The sequence below is a fragment of the Camelus dromedarius genome, chromosome 17, assembly GCF_036321535.1.
Source record: "Camelus dromedarius isolate mCamDro1 chromosome 17, mCamDro1.pat, whole genome shotgun sequence".
Lineage (NCBI taxonomy): Eukaryota > Metazoa > Chordata > Mammalia > Artiodactyla > Camelidae > Camelus > Camelus dromedarius.
This window is the reverse complement of record NC_087452.1, coordinates 21865622-21886449: the sequence shown is the minus strand read 5'-3', so window position 1 is coordinate 21886449 and position 20828 is coordinate 21865622. Positions and strand designations below refer to the sequence as shown.

At 41.0% G+C, this 20828-nt stretch overlaps 1 long non-coding RNA gene across 6 annotated transcripts in view; it reads left to right on the top strand.

Annotated features, from left to right (window-relative positions):
* Nucleotides 1-20828, top strand: part of LOC105095245 (uncharacterized) — a 310436-nt gene that overhangs the window by 63863 nt on the left and 225745 nt on the right. For 5 of the 6 annotated variants that reach the window (XR_004142522.2, XR_010384819.1, XR_010384820.1 and 2 more), the window contains exon 2: nucleotides 7924-11350. This is a non-coding gene — a long non-coding RNA (uncharacterized LOC105095245). The remainder of the gene's footprint in view (nucleotides 1-7923; nucleotides 11351-20828) is intronic. The other variant, XR_010384817.1, reaches the window with a different exon arrangement.

Below are 20828 nucleotides of genomic sequence, written 5' to 3'. Positions count from 1 at the left end.
CCCATTTTAAGTGCATAGTGTGTTGACAATACAGATAAAAGAGTACCATTTTTTAACAGCTGCATGGAACTGCTCCATACTCACTAGTGACTTGTCTTTCTGGCCATGGGGATGAACTAATTCAGGGATAGGTTAATGAACCAAGTCAGCCCAAATGGAACCATTCCTGGAATTTCTGGTGGAAATACCATACTTTATTGCCAATTTCACACAGATGAATGTTTAAAATGTTTCAAATTTTGAACTGTTATAAATAATGCTGAGATAAATGAACACGTTTGTAGCCAAGTCATTGCACTCGTCCTTAGTTACAGTATTTCTTAGCATAAGTTTCTAGAAGTAGAGATTCTGGGAAGAAGGATAGAAATGATATCGCTAAATTTCCCTCAAGAGAGAGGATGCCAATTTATACTCTCCACTCTTCAACTGTCTCTCTCTCTCTCTCTTTTTTTTTTTTTTTTAACCTCTAACCATTACTTCTGTCACCTTTGAAAATGCAACCAGATATATATTGGAGCACAGCCTACTAGTTGACCAAGTAGCTACAGAAGGTTGAAATACATTTGAAGAAACTATGATTTCCCAGAAGGGAGGTCTGTTTTACAAAGCAGGGTTGGATGGCTCCCACCTCTGGGCTCAAGAATTGTTTGCTCTGCTTGGAGTTTGCTTTCCCCATTGGTAGGACTGGTCCTTTCTTCTCTCCCAGGTGGCTGGTGCTCAGCTGTCACCTCCTCAGTGAGCCTTCCCTGCCCAGCCAGGTTCATCTGCATCCCTTGTACCTCTTCCTTGCTTTATTTTTCTCCGTAACACTTATCCACCTACTAATGATGTTCCTGTTTCATTTATTCTGTCTCTCCGTGCTAAAATACAACCTTCATATGAGTGTGGATTACTGTTTTGTTAACTGTTGTATGTGTACCAAGCACAGAATAAGGCCTCCAAGAATTTGCCAAATGAATGGGTCATACTTGACAGCATATAAGGCATGTGACACACACTATCACTCGATCATCACAACATCCTGTATGATGAAAAGGGCTGCTTCCATCCTCCATCTTCCAGATGAGGAAACTGAGTCATCAAGGGACCAAGTGACCTCTTCAAGATCGTGCATTTTGTGACTCCAAGTCTAGCTTTCTTTTCATCTCACTTGGCCTCTCTCTAAGCACGCGTTACAGGCTCTGTCTTTCTTCAAGGAAGTTGTCATATTCCCTCATAAGAAACAGTACAGGTTGTAACAGGTGGGCCAGGAACTCGGTGGAATAAATGGCTGAGAGAAGACCCGAATTCTAATGCCGCCTCGGCCAGTGCATCACACATGCAGCATCAGTCAACACTCCTTCTCCCTGTGGGCCTCACTCTCCTCCTTTATCAAATGAGGTGGCCAGACCAGATGGTCCGAGGCCTCTTCCAGCTTTACGATTCCATGGCCCTAAAGGGAGATATCCACCATGGATAAATAGATCTGTTGTCCATCAGAGGTGGCCAACCCTACTGCATTTAAATTCATGGACCCAAATTGTCTCCAATCCATCTTTGGCTCTAAAAAGTCTTCAGTGCAAGAAAGTGGGTCATCACCTGTATTTTTGCTTATTGCAAGAGAAGGTATCAGGATGAGGTACCAGCTAAACTGATGGCAGAAAATCCCCTTCTTGGAATGGGGAATCCCATGCTTTAGTAAGTTCTAACGTTCTGTCCTAGGTACTTGGTTTGAGTGTGTAAACATTTTTTTCTATTACTCAGGATACTTTTAGTCACAAGAGCTAGAAATCTGACTTGAAACAACTTGGGCAAAAATGGGAGTTTACTGCCTCATAATCCTGAAAATTTCAGAGGGATGTTAAGCTCCATTTGGGGCTGGATCAGGGCCCCAAGCAAAGCCATTAGAACTCCACTGCTCCCAACTTCTATGTTATCCTCTCAGCTCACCTAAATCTTCCAAGGATTTCCATCAAAAGTGCCAGGAAGGGTTCTAACTGGCCTTAGTCAGAGATCCCATTCCTCTGAGATAGGCTCTGTGGTTGGGGAGATGGAAGACACAGACCTGCAAGGCCCAAATCATGCATCCACCCCCGGGTCACAGTGCTTGGTCTTCTCTCATCCAAACCGTATGAACTGAGAGAGGAGAAGGGAGCTTCTCTCTATGAAAATAAAGGCACTCACACTGGAAGAAAAGCGGGTGTGGACTTGGCAGGCAAAAAAGAACAAAAGTTCACTGTCTTCTTGCCAACCCCACTTTTCCTTCCTTCTACCTCTCCAAACAGCTGCAGGATATGGATTCTGTTCTTGTGGTGGCAGTTGAGGAATTAGAGCATTTTAAAGTTCATTTGGTTATGAACCACTGGGGGAGGGATGGGGAATCCCTCACTCTCCAGAAGGTCCCTGGAGATACCCAGGGCTATTCAGACAACCCGGCACATTGTCACTACTTTAGAGAAACAGCCAGAAGTGCTGGCCTCGGAGCTGCCCAGACTTGCTGGAAATGTTGCAGGATGCAAGGGACAGAGATATGTCTTAGCAAGATTTGGGCGGGGTCAGGTGGCTGATGGCCCTCGTGTGCGGGCCCAAGGAATGGGACGCAACAGACCCTGCCAGCATTCTGGGAGCTGGAAGGCTTACCAGTTATAATCTGGAATCTTTAGAAGAGCCAGTTACTCAGGGCGTAAAGATTTGAGGCAAAGAAATTTCCAGTGTCCTTGTTTCCCCGTCAAAGGACACAAAAAGTTAAGCTGTAAACTAACTCATCGGTCCCCTACCCACCATAATCCGAAGACAACTTTAAGCATTTTAGAAAATAGTAGCATTTTAGAAAATATTTCCTGTCATGTCTTAGGGAGAATGGACCGACTGCAGAAGGGTAAAGTAGTCACAGAAGACTGACTGACTGGACCTGTTCCATTCCTTTACACAATCATGTATGTTCCCAACCGCCATCCCAATCATGCATGCACACCCCAGGCCCTGGGTCAGGCACTGGGGATGCAGGGATGAAAGACTCAGTCCTTGTCTACCAGGTGTTCATGGTCTCATAGTAGGGTCTTGAGAGACTAAAGCTTATGATGAGGAGTTGGCAAATGACAGCTCATGGGCCAAATCTAGCCCACCATCTGTTTTGGTCAGTACAGTTTTACTGGAACATAGACTGGCTCATTTGTGTTGCCTTTCCTGCTTCAGTGGCAGGATGGAGTGGCCCAAAATATTTACTATCTGGATATTTAGAGAAAGTTTTCCAAACCCTGACACAGACCATAGTAACTATCCCAGAGACCAGGGTGGTGGTGGGGTCTGGGGAGGCAGCCCAGGGGAGGCTATACCAGAGCTGAGACACAAGGAATGCACAGGAGACAAGCAAACGAGGCTGAGAAGTCAGGGGAGGCCAAGGCAGGAGGACTCCTTGTTCCCAGACAAGGTGATACGAGACAACACGGCGAGTCCTGGTGTAACTGGGGTGTGTGGATCTGCAAGAGCAGCCAGATCGGAGATGGACGCTGTGGCCATGTTATGACTACGCAGAAGCCAGGGGTTAAGCAGGGCAGGAGCTGGACAGGTTTGCTTTTTTGGAAGCTCCCTATGCGGTAGTGTAGCAGATGGGATGAGAGAGGACTGCTTCCTTTCTCTCCACTGCCTCTTCCTCCACCTCTCAAAATATTCAGCCCCTTGGAAGCAAGTCAGTATGCATGTGCAAAACCATCTAGTCTTCGCTCTGGTGGCCTTGAGATACTCATTGCCCCTCTGTTCTGGGACCACCTGGTCTTTCTCCACCCGGGCTGCCTTCTCCCGCAGTGTCACGTAGGACGGAGCAGGGAAAGCGGGAGGCTTAAGAGGCCACTTCCCCCCTTGGCAGTGGCAGCCCCCTCAGCCTCCAGAAAGAAATGTGAGTGGCAGTAACCGGATCAACAGTTTAATAGCAGCCGAAGAACTGGGCCCAGTGCGAGGAATCTCATTGTCCTTGGCTCAAAGTGACTTTCCTTTCTATACATTATGATGCAGCAAGGCCCCTGGGGATGCAGGGAAATACAAGGGATTGATTTTGCCTGGCAGGAGGGTCAGGCTGCAAGGAGCACTTTTAATAGTCACTCTATGAAAAAGATGTGGGGAAAAAAAAGAAGTAGATCAGAGCTGGGGTGGGATGAAGTTAAGGGGAGGCAGACAGGAAAGAATACGTGTTTCCTGTTTATTTCTGAAGGTGAGAACTACCTTTACAAAGTAATTAATGCGACCTAATTTCAAGTTGAAATTAGATTATTCCTTAACATATTTTTAGCCTCTTAGGACCTAAGATTATGAACACCAGTGTTACTAGATACGATTTATTGTGGAAAAGATCAGACCTTTCTTTCTTTTCACTTTGACTTAAAGTGAACAGATTTTTCTTTTTTGTGTGTTTATTAAAAGTTAACTACTGATTCCAATAACTACTTATACATATTTATAGTCTTTTTAAACAGGAGTGGATGCCATCAACTACATTTTTATGATTTTAATTTTCTCTTCAGTGACTGTATAACCTTTAGTATCCTGCTCATTAAACTTTGCTTACCCTAATACATAAATATACACACATACAAATATATAGAGAGAAATATATATACACAAATATATATATTTATATATATGGCTTTATTTCCTCTTCTTTAGTTAAAAAAAAACCCCACAAAATATTCTTGCTAGAGCCATATTTTTGCTCCCTTTACTTACACAGTTACTAAATTTTAAATTTACTGAAAAATTTCCAGACTTAAATTTGTGAAAATTCCTTCTTTGAGACTTTTAAATCCTCATCTCCCCAGACAGAGATCTCAAAGACCTAAGCTTCTAGTTCCAGGCAGGCTTTTGCAGCCAAGTCTGATGTAGACAGGTATGTAGCACCTTCCTGTCTCGCCTTCTCTCCCTCTTAGGTACAAGCCAGGCCTTGCATCCAGCTACCTGGTTCTGATCACACCTGTCCACTGTCCAGTAAGAACCAAGGTATTAGCCAACATGGATATGAACCCGCTCCTGGAGATGAAAGATGATCTAGGTTCCAAGAAATGGGCATTCGGAGGAGATGGAATCATAGTCTGCTACATACCTGGCTGACACATGAGATCAAGATTTGTTATTCACTAAGCCTGTTTCCATAGTGCTGCTGGGAGTATCACTGCCCGAGCAGACGCTGAGAAAGGGAAGGTACTTCTAGACATTCTCAATTATACACCCAGAAGTTGGTGCGCAGTGGCGGGAATAACTACACAGAGCAGATCAGCAAAAGTCCTTCAGAGATGACTCTAGAGTACATTGCCCCACTGCTTTGATATTCCCATTTAGACTTCACTTAATAAACTTGCATTTCCTGTGCTTTTTATTCACTAAGCAGCTGGAAGTGTAGGGAAGCAATTCAAATATAAACAAAATGGTTCTGAGAAAATGTATGCGTGTGTGAACCAATCTCAGCCCTCAATTGAGGCACCTTGTCTGATCCCTTTCCCCTCTCCCTTCCTTCTTCCTCTCCTCTTCCTCTGTACTCGTTGAGGGTCAGTGGGCTCTAAGGAGAGGTCTAGCAAGTACTTTGTCATTTACCATAGTGAATGAAATAATGGTGTTACTGTTGAACAGACTTAAGAACTCAGGTTCTGAAATGACACATTCAGAAGCCCAAATCCCAGTTCCCTTGTGTACAATCTCAGTGAAACTTGGGCAAGTGATCTCCCCTCTCTGAGTCTGACATTGATCATCTATAGCCTGGTGGTCCTGACTTCACAGAGTTGCTGACACGATTCAATCAGATAACACACAAGAAGGGTTCAGCCCTGGGCCTGGGCATTGCAATTCTAATCCGAAAATCAAATAACTTGCATACAACAATACTCACTCTAATGAGGTGAACATGTTTACACAACTGTGGGCACTGTTTCTGGCACCAATATCGCCAACTGCTCTGTCCATCCCTTCATCAAATGTGTGCGGACCACCTCTCATGTCTCAGTCATGGTGAATGGCAGCAGACAGGAGGCAAACAAGAATGGCTGGTGGGCTAGGTGGGCTAGGAAAGGAAATGAGGGAACAGAAGTAGACTGTGGCCCAAGTTCTAATTCAATAAACATTTTCTAAGCTCACACCGTACCCCAGGTATTATAATAATAGTGGGTGAAAAGTCAAGGAGGACACAGATACGGTCTCTGCCCCCAAAGACTGAACTCTCATAATTAGGATTTAGGAAAGATATAAAGTGTAGGGAGGATATTTGTATATAGAAAGAAAAGCCAGAAAAAAAAAAAACAAAAACAAAACCTAGGCTAGAGCAGATGGACATGGAAGCACAGAAATTACATCCGGTTAGACATCAGGTCTTGCTTCTAAACGGTCCTGCCTGGAATGTTCTCTCTGTCACCTTGGCCTGGTTACACACCACCCAATATCCACCTTCAGTCTCACACCCTCTGAGAAATCTCTGAGCATCATCGAAGGCAGACAGAAGGGATCTCTCTCTCTCTCCCTTAAGTGTTAATACATCGTCTGTATAGGATTCCTATGGCACTTAGTATAAACTGCTTTGCTTATTTATATTGGCTGTCTATGCTGATCAAATTTCACTTGAATACGTCTGTAATGACTCCCTGCTTCTTGAGGGATGTCAGCCACACAGCTGAACCAAAGAATCAGACAGCATTTGCCTACCTGAACTACCATGTGCTTACAAACACAGCTGTATATAAATTATGAAATCAAGAACTATTTACCTTTTCTTCCCAACTCATTACTTCTACATGATTTTGATGGAGACCAAACAAGGGAACTTCAACACGACACCAGGAGGTGCAGCTGTGTTTCTAAATGCTGCATGAGGCTTGAATAATTCAGAGTTTACATTAAATATCGCTCAGTATTAACAAGGTGCAGAATAAACTGTTTACTGATGAAGCCCACGCCTTCCGATAGGATGAACTCTTCTTGGTAGCTTACATTTTTACACTGGCAAAGCAAGCGGTCACAGCCAACACGCTCGGGGGCCCAGAGGCCGTTTATCTTTCTAAGAAGCCAGGTACAGCCCGACATCTGAAACTGTTCAAATACTGTCCAGAGACTGGCCAAGCGTTTGGCTTCTGCCAGGGGGACTAGAATCTCAGCTCTCATATACGCAAACACGAAGGACGTCTGTTTTCATCTTCTTTACCAGGAAAATAAATGTTGTGTACTCTTCTAAGAGGATCTTTTAAGGCCATTGATTTCCCTTGACTTCAAATGGAAGGTGTAGAGAGGGACCAGTGGTATTTAAAAACTGGGTCCATCTTGTGAGTAAATGGGCTTAAGGCCATGTGCTAAAGTTACGAGGCATTAGTGGGAATTCCCAGATTCTAATCTAGGAGTCGAACTGGGTCAAAGGAGACTGGCCATGTCTGATGAGCAAAGAGCGTCTCAGCAGATGTGCGCCTGTGTCCAGAAAAGAGCATTTTGTTGTGATCTTTTGTGGACTTTACCCTCGTAGACTTGGATGGACCATTAACTAATTTAGAGACAGCTAAAAACCCACACAGGCAGTGTAACTTTTACTTCTCTTGGGTTTTGATTTTGTTCCCCCCCCGCCCCCGCCCCTTTTGATTTAGCAAGCTATAGGCAAAAGGTTCTAGAATGTACGCCCAGTCTCTTAAGCTACCCTGGTGGCGTTTACCTATAACTGAAAATTGCTATAAATCCTTCTTAATCTTTTTGCTGGTGAATTGCTAGAAAATGCTGGAATACTTTTTTTTGGCCTGGCCCCAGCTCCATTTAAAATGCCAGACACAGCAGGGCTGAATTTGTTCATGTTCACTTGAGGACAGGGAGGCAGAGGAAGTTGTGTAAGGGCTTTGGAAATGGATGTGGTGAGGGGGTGGGACCAGGGGAGGGCCACAGCAAATCCCTAACAAAAGGTAATTTATTTGTTCCACCAACTATGCCTTTCAGGAAGAGGCCATTTCTAACTGGCAGCAAGTTACAACGGAGGAGAGATTGCAAAGATAGGAAATCGCTTTGTGTTTCTAATTCAGTGAACTTGGAGCATCTGATCTGACTGTTGAATTCAGCAAGGAACAACTAACCCACCTATCCAAAGTGAAGATAACTGAAGGGGAAAAAAACAGGATGAAGATGATATAAAAACTGTATTCAAAAGAGAGTGATATAATGCAGAGGAAATAAATTAGACCTTTATCTCACGCCATATATAAAAATCAAATCAAAATGGACTGAAAACTTAAATATAAGACTTGAAATCATTAAACTATTAGAAGAAAACACAGGGAAAAAAACTCCTTGACACTAGTCTCAGCAATGATTATTTTGGGGGCCCCAAACAGCATAGGCAACAAAAGAAATAACAGACAAATGGGCTGCATCAAACTAAAAAGCTTCTGAACGGCAAAGGAAACAATTAACAGAATGAGGAGACAACCTATGGAATGGGAGAACATATCTGAAAACCATATACATTATAAGGGGTTAATATCCAAAATATATAAGGAAATCGAACAACTCAATAGCAAGAAAACACATAACCCAAATGGAGAAATGGAGAAAAGACCTGAAAAGACATTTCTCACAAGAAGGCATACAAATGGCCAGCAGATACATGAAAGGCAATGAACAACACTAATCATCAGAGAAATGCAAATCAAAACCACAATGAGGTATCACATCACACCTATTAGAATGGCTATTATCAAAAAGACAAAAGATAACCAGTGTGGTGAGGATGTGGAGAAAAGGGAATCATTGTACACTGTTGGTGGGAATGTAAATTAGTGCAGCCACTATGGAAAACAGTATGGAGATACTTCAAAAAAATTATAAATAGAACTACCATATGATCTGGCAACCCTACTTCTGGGTATAGACATGAAAGAAATGAAATCAGTATCTCTAAGAGACATCTGCATTCCCATGTTCACTGCAGCATTATTCACAACAACCAAGATACGGAAACAACTCAAGTGCCTTTTGATGAATGAATGGATAAAGAAGATGTGGTATATATAATACTTTGGAATATTATTCAGGCACAAGAAAGAAGGAAATCCTACCATTTGTGATAACATGGATGGACCTGAAGGATAATACGCTAAGTGAAATAAGCCAGACACAGAAAGACAAATACTGTATGATGTCATTTATATGTGGAATCTGGAAAAAAAAAATGTTCAAACTCATAGAAGCAGAGAGTAGAACTGGTTACTTGGGGCTGGGAGGGGTAGGGGAAGTGGGGAGATATTGGTCAGAAGGTATAAATTTGCAATTATGTTGGATGAATAAGTCTAGACATCTAATGTAGAAGAATGATGACTATACTTAGTAATAATACTGAATCGAACAATGGAAATAAGCTGCGAGGACAGATTCATGTGCACTCATCACACACACAAAAATGGTAGCTGTATGAGGAGACACGTTAACTAGCTGAACAGTAATAATCATTTCACAATGTATATGCATACTACATTATACTGTACACTGTAAACATGTACAATTTTTATTAAAAATTTTTAAAGGGACTGATATGGGATATAAAGAACATTTAAGTGAAATTCATATATTTATGTGTATCTATGTATCTATATAAATATACATATAAATTTTCTTAAAGACCTAGAGACATATCTGCAGTCTGCTACCTACCAGCTTCTAGCTGAATACATGTAACTACTGTCACCCTGAGTAAGTTATATAATCTCTCTGGATTTCGGTTTCCAGAACTCTAATAATGCCAACCTCATAGAGCTTGCAATTAATCACTGTGTGTACTAGGCCTGTTATACACCACGTGCCTATCAATGAATAGCTTTAGAAACTGTATTAGGCACTTTAATATTATGGATGGCAAATAGGTTTAATTTCTAGTGTCAGCTCTGAGTAATTCAGTATGGCCACCTGGACTGCTATGTCCAGAATGACTGTGAGACTGTGACTAGGCTTGGCAGAAAAGAGTAGTGTGATCAATTATTGATGTCTGCTCCTGGCCCCAAATAAGGGAGTGTATTTTCAATCCTGAGTCTAGTGAAAAGGTCACAACATGTCAGGAGACCTGGTCTTTCTGTCTCCAATTAGCTGGATAACCTAGGAACATCTTTTATTCCCTCTGGGTCTCATTTTCCCCAATGTAAAATGAATAAGCAGAATTTTATGGGCCCTTAGGTCTCAGAGTCTGACTATTCTGATTTTAATCTAGAAAATATTGTTTCTGGTTCACAGGTGTGGAATGCTAATACATTAAAAAAAAAAGCATCTTGCATTAAGTACACTTACATATGAGAAATTGTTCTATGGCCCTGTTTAGAAGAACATGCACCATTACCTAAGTGAAATGGTGTGGAGGTCTGTAAATGAAGTGATATTCGAGGTGTCCTCTTACCTGCAGTGTGCTCCTATTTCTTCCAAAATCTCTCTGGGCCTCAGTTTCATCACCTGGAAAAATGGAAGAAAAATTATGACTGTACCCTCCTGATTCTCTGAAATGTGAAGCAAAGGAAGGAGGACATGTTTCCTCAGTGCTTTGAACTTGTCAGAAGGCAGACCTTCTGTGACTCTAAAGTACGAGCATTCACAGAAAAATGTGGCCCAGAAATTGCCCCCTTGATATGATGCACATTAATATCCATTTGATGTACTACAGCTTTATTACAACAGAGTAATGCTTCCAGAAGGAAAAAGAGATTGGTTTTTAAAAAACCCAGACTTTTATCATTTTCCCTTTAAGTTGAGCTTCCCTTTTCCTTAGTGTAAATCCTAGAGTCTCCAAGGTTAAAAACATGATCAAAGCTGAAAGAAGCTTGGTGTCGAAGTAGTCCTCTTGCCAAAAATGGCCTCCATAGGAGTATACAGACATCTGCTACTTAATATACTTAAAACCAACTTGCTGTGGAAAAGATGCAAAAATGAGTCCACATGAAGTTGAAATACCTCGGCTCCATAACGCCTTAAGACAACTGATTCTATGCCAAATTCTGTTCCTGTGGACAAAGCCAGAATTTGAAAGATGTCCCATTATCCCCCAGAGCCAACATTCATAAGAATAACTAAATCAACAATGGGAAAAAAAAAAGCCCCAACTCTCACCTCAGACATGCTTCTAGGACAGAGAAGATGAGCCAAACTAGGTAAAGAGAATGAATGTGCTTCCTGATCACGATGAATCAACAACTTTAGCATGGAAATTGAAGAAGATAGAATTTCTACCATTTACTCCACCCAACTATATTTTGTTCTTTGACTCTTAATGGCAGATCCTGGGTAGTGATGATGAGAGCAACAGTAACGACTATTGCAACGAGCTTTGAGAAGGGAACTCCTTCTGTCTGTTTCAACTGAGGTCTCAATATGACAGATTCAAAAGAACAAGGTAAGTAAGACAAGTGTGTATATGCAGATTTTTAAAGAAAATGCCCAATAAACTGGTCTAGCACTCTTGACAGGCTGCCCTCCACCCACACCCCAGGCCCACTTTTGAGGTTACTGAAAGAGGCCAGAGTGTGGAGAATGAGATTTGTGGGAACAGATTAGTGAGGAGGTCTTTTGGGTAAGAGTGCCTACATCCTGTGTGACTTCACATTTTGTTCTTGTTTTTTTCTGGCGGGGGTGAGGGGTGAGGGGTGAGGGGCAGGGGTTCTATCATCTAACCCAGAGTCAGGAAACTACAATCTGCAGGTCAGATCTGGTCTACCGCCTGGTTTTATGTGGCCATGAGTTCATCACGGTCTTGGCATTTGTAAAATGTAAAATGTGTGTGTGGGCGGGGCAGGGGTGGAATATCTTGTGACCCATGAAAATTCACTGTAATTCAAATTTCCGTGTCCACAAATAAAATGCTGTTGAACACAGCCACTCCACTTATGTCAGTATCAGCATCCATGGCTGCTGTGGTGCTCTGATGGAGAGTCCATCTTCACAGAAGTTTGCTGACCTCTAGTTTAACCACACATCTGATGGAAAGAGGTTTCAAGACACACTTGGAGGACTGTGACATGTGTCCCCTGTGTTGGGGTGACTTAGATAACCAATGTCTCATTAAGGAGTGAAAAATGCTGACTAAAGGCACTGTGGCCCGGGGACTGCTTCCTTCCAGGGAAACCAAAGGCCAGAGAAGGGTCCCAGCTGCTCCGGTGCTAGCTCTGGGAGAATGCTGCTGGGCTGCCACAGGCCTGCATTTCCAGAGCATGCTGGGGAATGGACACATAAGCAATTCCCAAGGATAAGATATGGGACCCATGACAGAGGGCTGGTGCGGGCTCCTGGCTGCCTGGGAAGGACCTCAGTAACTCCAGAAGAGTTGGAGGTACCCCACTGGAGGCCTACCCATTAAGGAAGCAGTCACAAGACACCACCTGGAATAGCTGTGCTTTGCTTTTCTGCTAGTTCAGAAGTTGCCTGGCCAAGTATGAGCCTTTCTATCCTGCTATGAGACCACGGTTCACAAAAGAAGGTGACAGGGAAGGTGAGAGGCGACAAAAGCTAGCCACACCCTATCCATTCTCTCCAGCTTTCTTGAGGTTACCTCCACCAATTCAAGTATAAAGAGACAATGATAAACAGAAACAGAGTTAAGTGTTATTAATGCCAGGAACCAGGCATATACAACTTTCCACTTACACAATTTACCAAGTAGCTCCAATTCACCAGAGCTCTATATCCATACTCTCATTTAATTGTTACAACACCTCTATGAGATTGGTATTAATACACCCATTTTATAGGTGATGAAACCAAGGTTCAGAGAGCTTGAATGATATACCCAAGGTCTCATGCCAGTGAGTGGCAGAGCCAGGATTTAGTCTACTGGATGCTCCAATGTACACTCTCTTCATTGCATCCATGGAGCTTTCATCTTAGAAATGATAGTTCTGGTGCTGTATCTGTGTGTAGAGCCTGTATACCCCAAGTGTTCTCCAGGTACTTTTGTTGTTAAGAAATAAGCATTTACTCAGGTTAACTTAAGAGATGAGGGTTTATCTCAATGTTCACAGCAGCACTATTTACAATAGCCAAGACATGGAAGTGACCTAAATGTCTATCGACAGATGAATAAAGAATACATGATATATATCTACCTCTATCTCTATCTATATATAGATATATCACAATGGAATATTACTTGGCCAGAAAAAAAGAATGAGATAATGCCGTCTACAGCAACATGGATCGAGCTAGAGATTTTCATTCTAAGTGAACTAAGTCAGATGGAAAAAGACAAGTATCATATGATATCATTCATATGTAGAATCTTAAAAAATGATACAAATGAACTTATTTAGAAAATAGAAACTCACAGAAATAGAAAACAATCTTATGGTTACCAAAGGGGAAAGAGGAGGAGGGATAAATTAGGAGCTTGGAATTAATAGATACATACTACTATATATAAAATAGATAAACAGCAAGGACCTACTAGGTAGCACAGGGAACTACATTCAGTATCATGTAATTACCTATAATGGAAAAGAATCTGAAAAAGAATATATATAATTAACATATATACACAGACATATATATGTTTAACTGGATCCTTTTGCTGTACACCTGAAATTAACACAATGTTATAAATCAACTCTGCTTCAGTTAAAAAAATAAAATAAAATAAAGAGATGGGGGCTTATAGCAAGAGTACATATTGCCTTAGGTCACTGAGCAGAAATAGTCAAACTCTGGAAGTTCTTAACTTCTATATGGACTGGCCTCACTGTTTAAGTAAGCCTGTGGTAGTGGTGCAGTTTATAGACATCCGCATGATTTTACATAGTCCTTATCTGAATCCATGCAACAGCCTGGGGAAGTAGGCAAGGGCATTTTTGCCCTTATTTTTCATATGTAAATATAGGCTCAGATACTTCAAAAAGAGCGATAATGACTATTTGTTGAATTAAGAAATAAATGAATATACCCCACCCCTACTGCATGTGTATGTGGATAGCTAGTCACTGGTCTGTGATTATTTCCATCTTTGACTGGAGTATGAACCATGGAGCCCCTGTGTCTGTACCCCATTTTCCCACCAAAGGCCTGTACACAATGGATACCCTATAAATGGTAGTGGAGAGTCTTCCTTATCTTTTAGCAGAAGATTCTTCCTCCAAGCAAATATTTTATATTAAGTGGTATTGGAAAGGGACTCAATGCAACTGAGGTGTTGATTTCCTTCAGGGGCTAGGCTTTGGATCAAAAAGGCCAGGATCTCAATCCTGTTTCCTTCACCTACTCAGCTACGTTTCTATGAAGTTTTTGATCCTACTGTACCATTTCTCGGCCATCTGACTTTGCACAAGTCAGTGTCTTTATTTATAAAATGAGCCTAATGTTACTCTTGCAGAGCTGTACTTCAAGGACTGAAACAGCAGAACTATCTGGCTGATAGTGGGTATTTGATAAAGGTTATTGATTTCATGTAAAGTGTCCAGCTGATGGTTTGATGTCCTCAGGTTCTTAAGATCACAGAGTGTAAAACTTAATTCACAGGGAAGGAACTAGGTTCTGTGATTCTGTCCAGGTAAAAGCTGGCAAACTCTGAGAGTATGTGGATAAATTATTCACAGACTTCTCAGAACTATTTGGGGGCCATAGCTGAGAGTAACAGATTGTGTCCAAAACAGGCCAAATCAATGAAAGTCCTGGAAGCACAAAGGAGCCATGTTTTCAATTCTTTATCCAAACCTGGAATTGGTAGATTTATTTTTAAATTTCCAATCTAGTCTTTTCAACTAGATCATTCTTTAAAATACGGAGGGCATATTAAACCAAGAGGATAACCTGTCATTTATTCAGGTCCAAATTCAACCATTTTTGTTATTCTCATTTGAAGTTGGTGATTACTTTTGAAAGATGAAAGGATTGGGTAGTTAGAGAAGAAGGTTGGGTAGAGAGATTTTTTTTTAAAAAAGATTTTATCTGGATACGATGCCTCTCAAATAAATTGAGCTCAGTAAACAAATTAGATCCCACTAAGGCATGATTTTCTAATTCACTGACTAATTAATCATGTATGCAATGACTGAAGCAAAATGATTTAACTCTCTAAATACAGTAAATCACGGCTTTGCAAGTGAAAAACACAATCTCTTTTAAAACAACTGATGAACATATCTCTTGGAGATGATTCGAATACTTTTTCTTTAAACCAAAGATTCTGCTTTAATTCAATATTTCTTGATGTCATCTGATTCTTCAGTTAAAATTTACTACAAGTTGGTCATCTGTGTTTTATGTGCTCTTTCTTTCTTGTTTCCCGTCACTCTGCTAGGACTATGTTAGCATCCCCGTTAGAGGACACAGTTTCCATTTTGCAATTATTTCTTTTTCTGCTGGCTTTCTGACTGGATGGTGTGCTCCTTGCGAGGCAATCTACTTCTCTTTATTTTCATCCTGTTCCCACCCATGTATCTGGAATGTAGTAGGTAAGCAATAAACATCCTTTGAGATGGAATTGAACAGTTTAGGTACTGCCTGCCAAGAAAGACCAACCTTGCCAGTCACTGGGTAGCAGCAAACAAAGTGAGTAGGACAGAGAAGTGAGTGGGATCCTTTCACACGTGGTTAATTTGGGCACGGAGTCATGCTTCTGGGAAACACACCTCCCACTAACTGGAGGTAACTGATCTTCTCTAAGCAGGTAGCGCAACTAAAATCCTCCACACCAATATTACTTGGTCGCATATTCCCTTTGTTTTCTTGAGTGTTACATTCTGCCTTGAATGTTTCACGCCGTAAAGCACATGGCCAGGGAGCCTGTGATGAACTGAAATTTCTCCAGACTCTGCTCCCTCAACTTGTTCCATCTTTTCCTATTGTTTTTGTGGTCATACTGTCTCCAGCAGGAACTGAAGCATCCCCCATCCCCTCCCCGATTACGAAACATTTACAGCCTGCAGGCTGCAGGGAAGGCATCTGCTTCAAGTCCAAACAAACAGAGACAGAGCTTCTCTCCTCTGGGCATTGGTCATCACAATGATGGCAGTCTGTTGCTCTCAGGGTAATCCCAATCTAAACAACCAATATTTAAAAGGACATAAAACTTTTCCTTAGGAGCCTGGGAAGTTAGCGGGAGACCTCACGTGGCCCTTCCTGAACGCTTCAGTTCTACTATGTTCCCTTTCGTTTTGGGTCACCAATGCTGTTCCTTTTCAAGAGCTGGCTGGGGAGATCATTTGGATTTGATCCTGCTGGCCTAATACTGCATACTTGGCTGGCTGGGACTTCCTGCCTCTGCTGGTGATACTATACAGCAGGAGCAGAGAAGGAGTCTTGGTAAATCAGACACCCTGTGCTTGGGCAATTTACAGGGATCCCTGAGCACTGACAGATAGATACAGATATATTTTCTATACATTTTATAATCTATACGCATATATATTTTTGTCTATCTATTGTTTCCACCGTAGGTTGATTTGCAATCCATGGAGTGTGTAGTGCACATCCTGTAGGACAGCAGCCCTGATTGCCCTATGTAACATTCACTGAGCACTTACTATATTCTAGACACTGCCAAGCACTTGCCATAAATGATCCTGCAAATTTTCATAACTTTCCAAAGTTTCACTTCCTAAGGGGAGCTGTGGTTTAGAAATGACCTTAAGGAATTCAGACAAAGATAACATGACAAAGAAAAAGTAGAGCTGCAATAAGTGAAGATTATTAAGTGTGCTCTACCTGTGGTCCTCAACTGCAGGACATTTCTTCCTAGGGCAAGCAGATCAGAACTCTGCCCCCACGGAGGGTAGGATGATGGGGTGGATGGAGAAATAATCAAGGCATAGTCAATGTTGTAGTTTAATACCTGGAAATTAAAAAGCAACTTACAATTTCCATAGTACAATTGAGAGGAAGTAAAGCTTGACATACGTTGCCCTGTGGTCACATACAGAAGATCGAGTCTAAATTTGGGGCTCAGTGACTCTGAATGGTGAGAGGGAGGAAGGGGTGAGGCTCCCTGGCCACCCCTACCCAACCAAGGATGCCTTTCAGAAACTCTGGGGGTTGGTGTTGAATATTTAGGTTTATCAAAGGGCATGGGTTGTAAAAGATTAAGACATTTGCATCTAATGAAACTAATAATTACCAAATTTTTACTACTTTAAAGTTATGCTGACCCAGAAAAAGCTAAAAGTTGTATTTCATTCTGGTTTCCATTACACCGATTCAATTTACTGGACAATGACTCCGTCCTCCACTCTCCTTCTGTGAAGTTCTGGCTGGGTGAAGCTGGACTGTGTACGGAATGTACACATTCCCTGTGATCACTGTGAAAATCAGATCTTAAAACTAGTGGATTTATGGTCCTACAAGCAAAACCAGCACTGCAAGGCCAAACAAAGATTAGAAAAGAGGTATTTGGACTGAAAACAGCAATAAAATGCTTCTTTTTGCCCATACATGGCGATTTAGGAATTTTTACCCCAAATTGGAGATTAGGCCAAGAAAAATCATAGCTACCTAGAGTTGCAAGGGCCTTTGAGAACCAATTACAGCAATTGGTTGGTTTATTGGTAGAAAATCAAGGCTCAGATTGGGTTTACCTGAGGACGCAGAGGGTAAGAGAGTGACTGAGCTGGGACTTAGAACCACTGCATCCTGACTTTTAGTTCTCTCCATCACGGTGTCTGTCAATAGAATGGAGTTCCCTTCATTACATTATTGATCAACAAATTGAGTACCTCTCTTGTATGCTTAGTGTACTGTGTTTGAAATGGATGGTGTAATTTGGCAGATATCTTTTAAACTATGGACTGAAACTTAGGTGAGATGGTGGAGTGTGTTTTATTTGTTTTGGATGCCCAGTGCAGTCCTTCCTTTCCTTGGGGAGACAAGAGGACAGTTGATGCTTGAACAACGGGGCTTGAGCTATATGGGTCCACTTATATGTGGATATTTTCAATAAACACCTACTCAAGTACTACATGATCTGTGGCCGGTTGAAATTGTGGATGCAGAACCTTGGATATGGAGGGCTGACCATAAAATTATACACAGATTTTTGGCTGCACAGAGGTCCAGTGCTTCTAATCCCCTGCATTGCTCAAGGATCTACCATACAACCAATCTTATTACTCTGTTGCCTGGCCAGGAGGCTGGCATGTGGCCCATGCTAATGCAATCAGCAACCTTCCCTGAGGGTTGCTGAATCTTGAAGTTTTTTTTCACTCTGGTCAAGGAACCAATAGTATAAGAGCAGTGGGGCTACTGGTTACCATCAGTCCCACTTTGCAAAGCAGCACACTGGCCAAAAACAGAATGAAGCCTCCATGTTCAAGTGTCCATGTTTAAACACTCGCTCTGCCTCTTTTTACTTGACTCTGAGGTCTAGCTTCACTTCTGTGAGCCTTAGTTTCTTCATCTACAAATGGGACTACCAGGGTGAAAATTCAGTTACCTGATGTATTAAAAGTACCATTTAGAGTGCCTGATATATAATAAATGCTGAACAAAACAAAGAAAGGAAGATGATTAAGATTCCTATGACATTTATCTCTATGGATTTTGAATAACTACTGCTATGCGTTCTTATTTTATTCTTGGTGAAGTTAATCTACATCACTCATAGTGGTTTCCATGACAGCTGAGCTTTGCTGCATACAGGATTTTTACGGTAAATGGTTAGGTCAATATGGCGAATAAAATTTACATTTGTTGGGGTGTGCTGGGTAGGGAGGCAGGGGACAGTATCAGGGGTCTAAGTTAGCCACAGTCAGCAATTTCAGCTTTACAGCAGAAGTAGAGATGATAGAGGGTGAAATTGTCACAAATCTCACAACAGCCTTGTTTGTAATAGGCAACAACTGGAAACAACTCAAATGCCCACCAACAGATGAATGTATAAACACACTGCAGTATACTAATGGAATGTTATAGAAAGAGGTATGTTATAAAATATAAAATGGTATATTAATAACATGTCGTATATTATAGAATAAAAATCTATAAAACAAAACATTGAGCAGTAAAGTTGTCCTGATACACAGGACAATGGGGATTAATCTCAAAAGCATGCCGAGCGAAATAAGGCAGACACAAAGGAGAAGACACTGTGTGATTTCATTCCAAGTTTAGAACAGGCAAAGCTAATGTATAATGACAGAAACTGGATCAGTGTTTGCACGTGTACAACTCTGAGAGCTAATGCTTTCCTAGTTTGTGCCCTGGGCACCTCAGCCACCTTACCCTAGTCCTGGTCCTGATAATTATTTTAAACTTGTCATTTGAAATAAGTTTATTGAGAAGTAGGTTTGTGTCAAAGATTGGGTTAGAAGCCCCAATACTCTCCCCATCCAGGTTATTGTTCATAATCTTGAGTCATCGAAGTTCCATAGTAAACAGCAGTGTAAAAATTCTGATTGGGATTTTTATCTTGAAAAATATAACTTATGAAAACAATGTTATTTTATTTTATCCTTAAGAAAATTCAAGTCATAAATCCAATTGTGAGATGGTCACAGAAAAATCAAAGCAAGAATAAAGGGCTGTTAGTGCTGCGTGTGTGTCTAGTTCTTTAAAAACTGAGCTATCAGACATCTTTAATTTTACTTTTGCATCATGATCAAGGAGTTTAGTTAGCAAAAACATATGCAGTCTTCATACATTTTTCTCAAGGTCCACTCCTACAGTTTGACATTCAAGTCCCTTTCTTTTGAGGCATCTGTAGTGTCATCTCGCTTGTTTATGTTCCTTTCCTTTGTTATTAATATGGTGTAGTTCTGCCACATCTCTATCTGTCATTTGCCTATTGAGATGAATAGAGCAATTCTGCTCCGCTGGTAAGATCCCACATCTTCTTCAAGAGATCCCACATCTTCTTCAAGATTTGTAGTTTTACATTGCCATCCATTTGCATTGTTTTTGCACCTTATTTTAGGGATTTTAAAACAGCTAACAAACTATGAGACACTGGCAAATACTATTGACACAATGAGGGGAGATAAGCTAAAATCAAGGCAGAGGGCTATCTGAGGGAGGATGAACTTTAAAAGAGATGTTTCTTGGGGACACAGAAGATGAATACTAAGATAATGGGGACCTCAAACCCTTGGAGCATAGTTTACTGAAACAACAGTGTTCTGAAATTAAGGTGCTTTTTTAGTAGGATCAGTTCCTAACTTCAATAAATGGTTCTAGGATAACTTTTATCCATACAGAAAATAATGAAATTGGATCTCTGCTTCACTCCACAACCATGAATTACACATGAATTAAGGCAAAAGTTAAAAGAAAAAATTTTAAGTGATTAGAGAAAAATAAAGGAGAGAGAATATCTTTATGAAACTGAGATAGGGGAGGGGTTCCTGAATAAGATAAAAGGCACAAAAGGGAAAAGATTGATGGATATGATGACATTCAAACCTATACGTTAGTTCACCAAAACAAATAATTAAAGAATAAAAAACAAACTGTAATAGAATTTAAAAGATACATAACTAGTAAGAATAAAAACCTGTATGATAATAGAAATAATTTCTACAGATAAATAAAAAGAAACTAATAATTAAATAGAAACTTGCATAAGTGAAAACATTAGTGGATGATAAACTTATTAAAAGAGGCTCAACTCATCTGAAATACAGAAAACACAAATTAAAATCCAATCAGATAACCAGTGTTCCTTCTGGCAATAGCATTCTAGCTAATTTTGGATAAACTCTCCCTCTGAGAATAATTAAACAAGGTCAACAAATTATTTTTTTTAAATCTCTTTGAGAACATTGACAATATCAATACAGTAAGAACTTGATATTCTAGGATTGGAGAGAGTGTAATCCCAAGGACGTGGGCCTGAAATCTGAACTGCTTTCCTCCTTAGGGAATTTGCTGATATGAAAGGAACAGTTCAGAACCTCAAATTA